Raw genomic sequence first — 8,252 nt, forward strand, 5'->3', positions numbered from 1 at the left:
AGAGAGAGAGAGAGAGAGACGGAGACAGAGACAGACAGACACAGTCATTTGGATAAGGGTGCCTGTTTAATCACTGTAAGCAAAAGACACGATCACTGTTGGAAACACATCTTAGATGTAATGCTTCAATCAGGACCTTGAGAGCTCCTTTGGATAATCTGATTTTCGGATAATCGAGGTTCCTCTGCATAGGACAGGTCATCTTTCTCGACACCTTCTCTGTAGCTGTGACACTATATTCTGCATTGTATCATTACCCTGAAGTACTTATGCTTGCCTAGATAGCACACAAAACAATACTTTTCACTGTATCTCAGTACATGTGAAAATAATAAATCATAGGGCAGCACAGTGGCTCAGTGGTTAGCACTGCAGTCTCACAGCACCAGGGACACGGGTTCGATTCCAGCCTCGGGCAACTGTCTGTGTAGAGTTCGCACATTCTCCCCGTGTCTGTGGGGGTTTCCTCCAGGTGTTCATATTTCCTCCCACAGTCCAAAGATGTGCAGGTCAAGTAGATTGGCCATGCTCAATTGCCCATAGTGTAAAGTGCATTTGTTAGAGGGAAATGGATCTGGGTGGGTTACTCATCAGAGGGTCGGTGTGGACTTGTTGGGTCAAAGGGCCTATTTCCACACTGTAGGGAATCTAATCTAATCTCAAATCTGTAACATAGGTTCCGAATTTGGGAAGAGGGACTGTGTGATTCTTGAGCAGATCAACAGTGAGTGGAGTCACCAAGTATTGGAGGTTTTGGTGGGCTGAAAAGTGAACATGTCCAGGTGAATTAAATCCCGGACTGCTGTGAGAGTGAGAGAGGAGGTTACAGGGCCCTAACACAAATTTTTAATTCTTCTTTGGCCTCAGGGGAGGTGTCAGAGGTCTGGAGGACAGATAATGCGGTTCCACATTTTAAGAAGGGTGATAGAGTTAAGCCAAGGAATTTCAGACCAGGGAGTCTCACTTCAATGGTAGGGAAACCGCTGGAGAAAATTCTGAAGGAGAGAATTTATCTGCACTTTGATAGGCGAGGTTTGAACAGGGATAATCAGCATAGCTTTGTCAGCGGGAGGTCATGCCTAACAAAATTGATAGAATTTTGCATACAGTACATAGGTGAGGGCAGCAAGGTTAATCCGTTTATACGGTTTTCAGCAAAGCTTTTGACAAGGTCACATGTGAGAGACTGATAAAGATGGTTAAGGCACATGGGATCCAGGAGAACTTGGCAAGCTAGATCCAAAATTGGCTTACTGATAGGAGTCAAAGGGCGGTGGTGGAAGGCAGCTTGTGAAACTCAAGGCTGGCGTCCACAGGGATTGTTGCAGGGATGATGGTCCCATCTAAACAATATAGATGAGAATGTTTTGGGGTTTTTTTTGGGGGGGGGGTGGGGAAGGGTATTAGTGGTGGTGTTGGGGAGAAGAGAGGATAAGTACATTGGTGGATGATACAAATATTGGCCAGGTGCTTATTAGTTAGGACAAAGGTCTTAGGTTACAGGAAGGTGTAGTTGGGTATGCATGATGGGCAGATCAGCAGCATTTAATCCTCAAAAGTGAGAGCTGATGCATTTTGGAAGAAGGGACAAGGCAAGAACGTACTCACAAAATGGCAGGACACCAACAAGCTCTGAAGAAAGGAGAAATCGTGGGTGCTTGTTCACAGGTCCACAAAGGACAAGTTAATAGAGTAGTTAAAAAGGCATACTACACATTTGCCTTTCTCAGTCGTGGCAATGGAACATAAGAGCAGGAAGGTTATGTTGAAGGTGTACAAAACTTTGATTATGCTCCAGTTGAAGTACTGTGTGCAGTTCTGGTCACCACACTACAGAAGGATGTGATTGCACTGGAGGAAATACAGAGGACCCCTCAGGATGTTACCTGGATTGCTGCATTTTTGTTGCGAGGTTAGGCTAGATAGGCTCAGTTTGAATTCATTCATAGAATCCCTATAGTGTGGGAACAGGCCCTTCGGCCCAGCGAGTCCACACCAACCCTCCAAAGAGCAACCCACGCTGACCCACTCCTCCACCCTACCATTCTACATTGCCCCTGATTAATGCACCTAACCTACACATCCCTGAAGACTATGGGCAATTTAGCATGGCCAATTCATCTGACCTGCACATCTTTGGACTGTGGAAGGAAACCGGTGCACCCAGAGGGAACCTACACAGACACGGGGAGACTTATACAAACTCCACAGACAGTTGCCCGAGGCTGGAATCGAATCCGGGTTCCTGGTGCTGTGAGGCAGCAGCGCTAACCACTGAGCCACCGTGCCACATTGCTTTCTTTAGAACAAAGGCGGCCGATGGGGTGAACTGATAGAGGTGTACAAGACTGAGGGGTGTCAGCAGGATAGATAGAAAGCAGCTGTTCCCCATATTTGAAGGATCAATAATGAGGGGACATCGTTTTAAGGCGAAGGGCAGGAGGTTGGCAGGGGCTTTGAGGAAAACATATTTTACCCAGAGGGCGGTGGGAGTCTGGAAGGCACTGCCTTGGAGGGTAGTTGAGGCAGAAAACCTCAACTTTTTAAAATACTTGGATGAGCACTTGAAATGTCTAACATTCAAGGCTATGGGCCAAGTGCTGGAAAGTGGGATTAGTGCAGACTTGATAGGTTAAATGGCCTCTTCTATGCTGTATGACTCTGAGCATGAAACCTGTGGATTCTGCTGCTAGCACAACATTACATCTTATATGAAATACTGGGGATCAAGTATCAGCCTCAACAGTTCACAAAATCCTCTATAGGTGAACATTTTCCCAAACATAATCTTGCACATCCACCCACATACCATGCATCTCACTAAAGCCAGTAATTCAATCTGTAAGGAAGGACAAATTAAATGCTTGCTTGTTTGCAAGTGCTTGAACTGCAACTAGTGATCAAAGGAGGATTTTATGGGGTGCTGAGATGTAGTTTTTAACCATCTGATGGAGGATATATAATAGTGAGCTCATTTTGCAAAAACCACTATTTGAACACACAACACAACATGAAGTTCATTCAAACCAATGCAGTTGGAATTCCCTCTCTTGTTCACTTGGCTTGTGGAGACTCGTGTCGCCAGGACATGACAGTTCTCCCAGCCTACTCATGGTTTTGATTGGCTTTCAAAAATCGAACGAGAAACAAAACACAAATTAGATACGAAATAGTAATCACCCTGTGAACCTGGACTTGTAAACCTAAACTTTATGCAAATGCTGTCAGCTAAAGCACGCAAGATAACACTTTTCACTGTACCTCAGTAAACGTGACAGTAATAAATCAAATATGCCTATGTTAAGATTGTATGCCAGGCTCCACCTCAAAAACAAACTGATTCCATTCAATGTTCGGATGTTCATACATAGCAGCAAAGTGACCTTAGCTTTGAACTAATGGAAAACAAGCGCCATAAATCTGAAATTAGGATCTCGGATTCCTCCTGACCCTGATTTGTAGAATGGAGTGACAGTACAGGCAGTTCACATCGTTTAGCTGTGCAGAAGATTACGTAAACTTCTTGCATAATGTTAAACATTAGATCCCCCCACCAGCCAACTCTGTTAAGTTCAATTTAATCATAGCAAAGAAAATGTTTACACCCTGCTGTCCGTACATTTTTATTTTTAAAGTGTTGAGAGACACCACACACTTTCTCTGGGCATAACTAGCCAGGCAGCAGCAGTAGAAGCCTCAACACCAAAACCATCAACAATTTCTGCTCGTCGGCCTGGAGGGAAGCTATAGACAGCAACCTGATCTCCCTCAAACAGGAGATTTGAAAGAAAAAAATATCTAAACAAAAAAAATCTAACATTCTCAGGTTTGAGAAGCTTGCTCAATTAACAGGAGAGTGAATAAGAATCTTTGAAATCTTTTAACATCAGCAATTAGGACATTATCAACTCCCTGATCTCATGAGTTGAATTTGTTTTTATTTTTTCATGGGATAGGGGCATCGCTGGCTAGGCCAGCATTAATTGTCTATCCCTAATTGCCCAGTTAAGAGCCAACCACATTGCTTTGGGTCTGGAATCACATGTAGGCAGACAAAGTAAGGATGCCAGTTTCCTTCCGAAAGGACATTAGAGAATCAGATGGGTTTTTTCAAATTCCACCATCCGCTGTGACAGGATTTGAAATCCCAGAACATTATCTGGATCTCTGGATTAACTGTCCAGCAATAATACCACTAGGCCATTCCCTCATTACATTTTTAAAAAAGTTAATATACACACAAGATGATGTCAACACATCTTATCAAACTGCAAAAAGATGCAAACCTATTGCTTAGGAGCACTCTGTTCAGACACTCAATTCCAGTGAAGTATCACCCTGTCTTTACTTTAAATAGTATTATTCAACTGATGAAGTCACGAGCACTGCCTTTCAATGACTTTAATGCAAAGTTGCCAGAAACGGGTCTCTCTATTTCTCCAAAAGACTTGGAGAGACAGGTTAACTCACTGACCATTCATCACTGAGCTTGGAGAAAAGATCAGGGATATTTCCAGTCTTTCGACTTGTGACTGTTAAACTCGTTTCTTTCCAGCTCGGAAGGCCCGGAAAATACTGAAACAAAACTGCCCTTCTAGTGGTATAGACCCTTTCCTTCTTCAGAATGGAATCTGATTGTGTTCCCTTGCTTCTCTTTCTGTAGGTCATAAAAAACTAAGATAGTAAAACTTCAGCAATAACCTCACTGGGCAGCTTAAATCAGATATGTGACTGGAAATGTTGTTTTGAACTCGCTGTTCAAAATGACCTATTTTTAAAAAAAGTCATCTTCACAGAACTATAACCAAAACTCCATTTAACTCTATCTTAGAATCAAAGTTCCCCAATCATAAACTTTCATTACACTTCCCCCACTTACCTCAAACAACACTCATTTGTCTCTCTCCTTCCCTCCTGATATAGCAGTTAGCTCTGTGGGCTGAATGGCTGGTTTGCAATGCAGAGTGCTGCCAACAGCATGGGTTACATTCTCACACTGACTGAGGTTACGATGAAGGATTCTCCTTCTCAGCCTCTCCCCTCGCTTGAGGCATGCTGACCCTCTGGTTAAACCATTGCCACCCAGTCGTGCTCCCTAATGAGAGAACAGCCCTCTGGGCCATTTGGACTTGGGTAATTTTAACTTTGTTTTACCTTCCATCCCTACACATGACAGTAGTAACATGTGCTTGACAGGGACCCTCTTCACCTCAAAAAACTAGACGATGGTCAACCCAAGAGGTCAGCAGCCTGCTTCCACTGCAGATGGCAGTGAAGGGCAGCACCATCGGAAACTAATGAAGAAAGCACACAAAACAGACTTGGAGTTCACTCGTGTAAGATTTTAAAAGTGTTAAATGCAAATCTACATTGTGTGTTTTTCAATGAATCTATTACATGTCCACCAGTAAATATGAGTGTCTCAGTCACTGAGGAAGATGTACCATATCCAAATGGCTTTTTTTCCACTCTGTAAGTAAGGCAAAGCTTCCATGGGTTATGGGGAGAAGACAGGAAAATGGGGGTGAGGAGCATATCAGCTATGATCGAATGGCAGAGCAAACTCAATGAGCCAAATGGCCTAATTCTGCTCCTATATCTTATGAACTTCTGACCCTCTATCATGATGCCTGACACTGCCACTGTGAATAGACGTTTTAAACAGATCCAGCATCTGAAGCCTGGACATCCACGAGATATTGTGGGCCATCAACATAAGCAATATTGTATTCAACCGCAGGACTCTACTCTACATTATAATCAACCCTGGTACAACAATCATGCAAGAGGCCACACCAGAATCAACATCAGGTATATCTAGACATGAAGTATCATATGAAAGTACAACACAGGACTACTTGTGTGTCAGACAGAAGAAGCAGTGTGAATTAGACAGAGCCGAGTGATCCCACAACCAACAGATCCAAGCTCCGCATCTATTCATGAATGGTGTTGGAAAATTAAATAACTAAAACTAATATCAGCATCCTCATCGATGAACAGCCCAGCAAACAAACAAGGCTGAATGAAGCATATGCAAGCATCTTCAGTCTGAAGTGCTGAGTGAATGAAACCATCTTGGTTTCCTCCTAAGATCCCAGTCTCACAGATGCCACTCTTCAGGCAATTCAATTCACTCCACAATAATACCAATTAGCACTGGATACTGCAAAAACTATAGGCACCAACCACATTTCAGCAATAGTACAAAAGACTTATTTCTTCAGAACTAGCAGCACTGTCAACATCTGGGGAAACCAATGACCAGAAGCTGAACTGGGCCGGTGATATAAATAATGTGGCTACAAGAAGGTCAGAGGCTAATAATTCAGTAATAAGCACTCACTTCCTGTCTCCACTATGCTTGTCCGCTATCTGCGAGGCACAGATCAAGAGTGTGATGGAGATCTCCTCACTTGTCTGGGTGGGTGAAGATACACACAAGAAGCTCAATGTCATCCAAGACAAAGCCCCCCATTTAATTACACCCATCCATTATCTTTATCAATCACTCCCTTCACCACTGACATACAGTAGCAGCAATACATACTATCTACAAAATGTACTGCAACAACACTCCACAAGGAAAAACCTGATAAGACTTCCAAACGACACATTATGGTCTGAGTCATCTCGCATGAGTTGTAATTTTGGGTTCAGGTCATTTTGAGTAGAATTGTAGTAGTTCTTTTTAATCAACCTGTTTGGACATGTTATGAAACACCTTAGCAGCAGGTGGGACCTGAACCTCGACCTTCTGGCCCAGAGAACATAAGAACCAGGAGCAGGAGTAGGCCCGTCTGGCCCTTCCAGCCTGCTCTGCCATTCAATAAGATCATGGCTGATCTTTTCATGGCCTAAGGTCTACTTATCCACCCTCTCACTATAACCCTTCATTCCTTTACTGTTCAAAGAAAAGGTCGGAGCATGCACCACAATAACAAATCATCTTACATACTTTGAGATGAACACCAGTACATTCATTTCCCCAAGATTTCTCTGACAGCACCCTCCAAACCTGTACACTCTATTAAACTGGAAGTGCAGCTGAACACCACCTGTAATTCACACACCACTCTAACTTGGAACTATATCACCATTCTTTCAGTATGGCTGTGTCAAAATCTTGGAAAATCCCCTCTGAGAACACATGAACTGCACAGGTTCAAGGCAGCAGCTCAGACCACCTTCTGAGCAACTAGAGATTAGGCGATAAATACTGGCACGGTCACCCATGCCCACATTTCATAAATAGTCTTTTTAAACAAAGTGGTGGAATAAAAATAGCTTTCCATTGCTCGTAGTTTGGACAAATGTTTCTCTATCTCTCTGTTCAGCCCAGAGAGGATACTATCCCCCATGGTCTGCGATATCTCTGTATCTCGTTGATTCAGTTCCTGCAGCCTACATCCTGTGTGTGTGTGTGTGTGTGTATATATATATACACACTCACTCACTCCCTCTGACTCAGTCCTCTCCATTCTTGGTATATATACAGATTCGGGTGTCTCTCTCTCTTTCTCTCTCTGAGAGTATGATCAACATCTGCAGGGCGTGGTTTTAAATTCAAGCTGTTTGTAATTAAACAAGAAAATACTCCTCTGAGCTGGTTCTCCAAGATTCGCTCACTCTTCAATCTCTCTGACATTTCAACCCCAGTGAAGCAAGCATTTTGTTCCTGCACTAAAAAGATCTTTCTTTCAAAAAAATCAGCCGGCTAATTGTAAAAGTGCCAAATTCTAGCGGCCCGAACGAATTCAGTTAAAGCTTGCTTTTATTTCTCGTCCGAATCTCAACAGCACAGCGCCTTACCAGCTTGAAAATTCCTTATCATTTCACATGGCGTTGACACAATGGTTTCTTTGCTGAATTTAGTCAGTTTCAGGAGAAAAAAAACAAGTCACACGACCCCACTCCCTCCCCTCCCCTTTCCTCTCCTCTCCTCACCCCTCCCCTCCCCTCTCTTCTCTCCTCATAGCTTTCCCTGCCTCTGCATATCACATTTCCTGTTGAAGGTTACTGCTGAAGCTGTTTCCAGCATCATCTCAGACAGATAGTAACAACTGGCTGTGTGAAGACATTCATCATTCTTGCCTAATTCTTGTCAGGGTTCAGCTGGAACATTGTGTGCAGTTCCGAGTGCTACATGTATTGAACAGTGCCTGAAAGAGGTCTGCAAGAGTGAGAAATTTCTGCTGTGAGGATAGGTTAGAGAAGTAGGGACAGACTGAAAAGAGATTGGATTGACGTTG

At 43.3% G+C, this 8,252-nt stretch overlaps 1 protein-coding gene across 4 annotated transcripts in view; it reads right to left on the reverse strand.

Annotated features, from left to right (window-relative positions):
• zgc:114041 (uncharacterized protein LOC574425 homolog) overlaps positions 1 to 7,915 on the reverse strand; it is a 38,088-nt gene extending 30,173 nt beyond the window's left edge. For 2 of the 4 annotated variants that reach the window (XM_043699007.1, XM_043699000.1), the window contains exon 1: positions 7,813 to 7,914. The gene's annotated coding sequence lies outside the window, so the exon portion shown is untranslated. Of the gene's footprint in view, positions 1 to 7,453; positions 7,476 to 7,812 lie in introns of those variants that run through there. The other 2 variants (XM_043699009.1, XM_043699006.1) reach the window with 2 other exon arrangements.
• Positions 7,916 to 8,252: the final 337 nt, after the last annotated feature.

The sequence above is a fragment of the Chiloscyllium plagiosum genome, chromosome 11, assembly GCF_004010195.1.
Source record: "Chiloscyllium plagiosum isolate BGI_BamShark_2017 chromosome 11, ASM401019v2, whole genome shotgun sequence".
In the NCBI taxonomy this organism is placed as follows: domain Eukaryota; kingdom Metazoa; phylum Chordata; class Chondrichthyes; order Orectolobiformes; family Hemiscylliidae; genus Chiloscyllium; species Chiloscyllium plagiosum.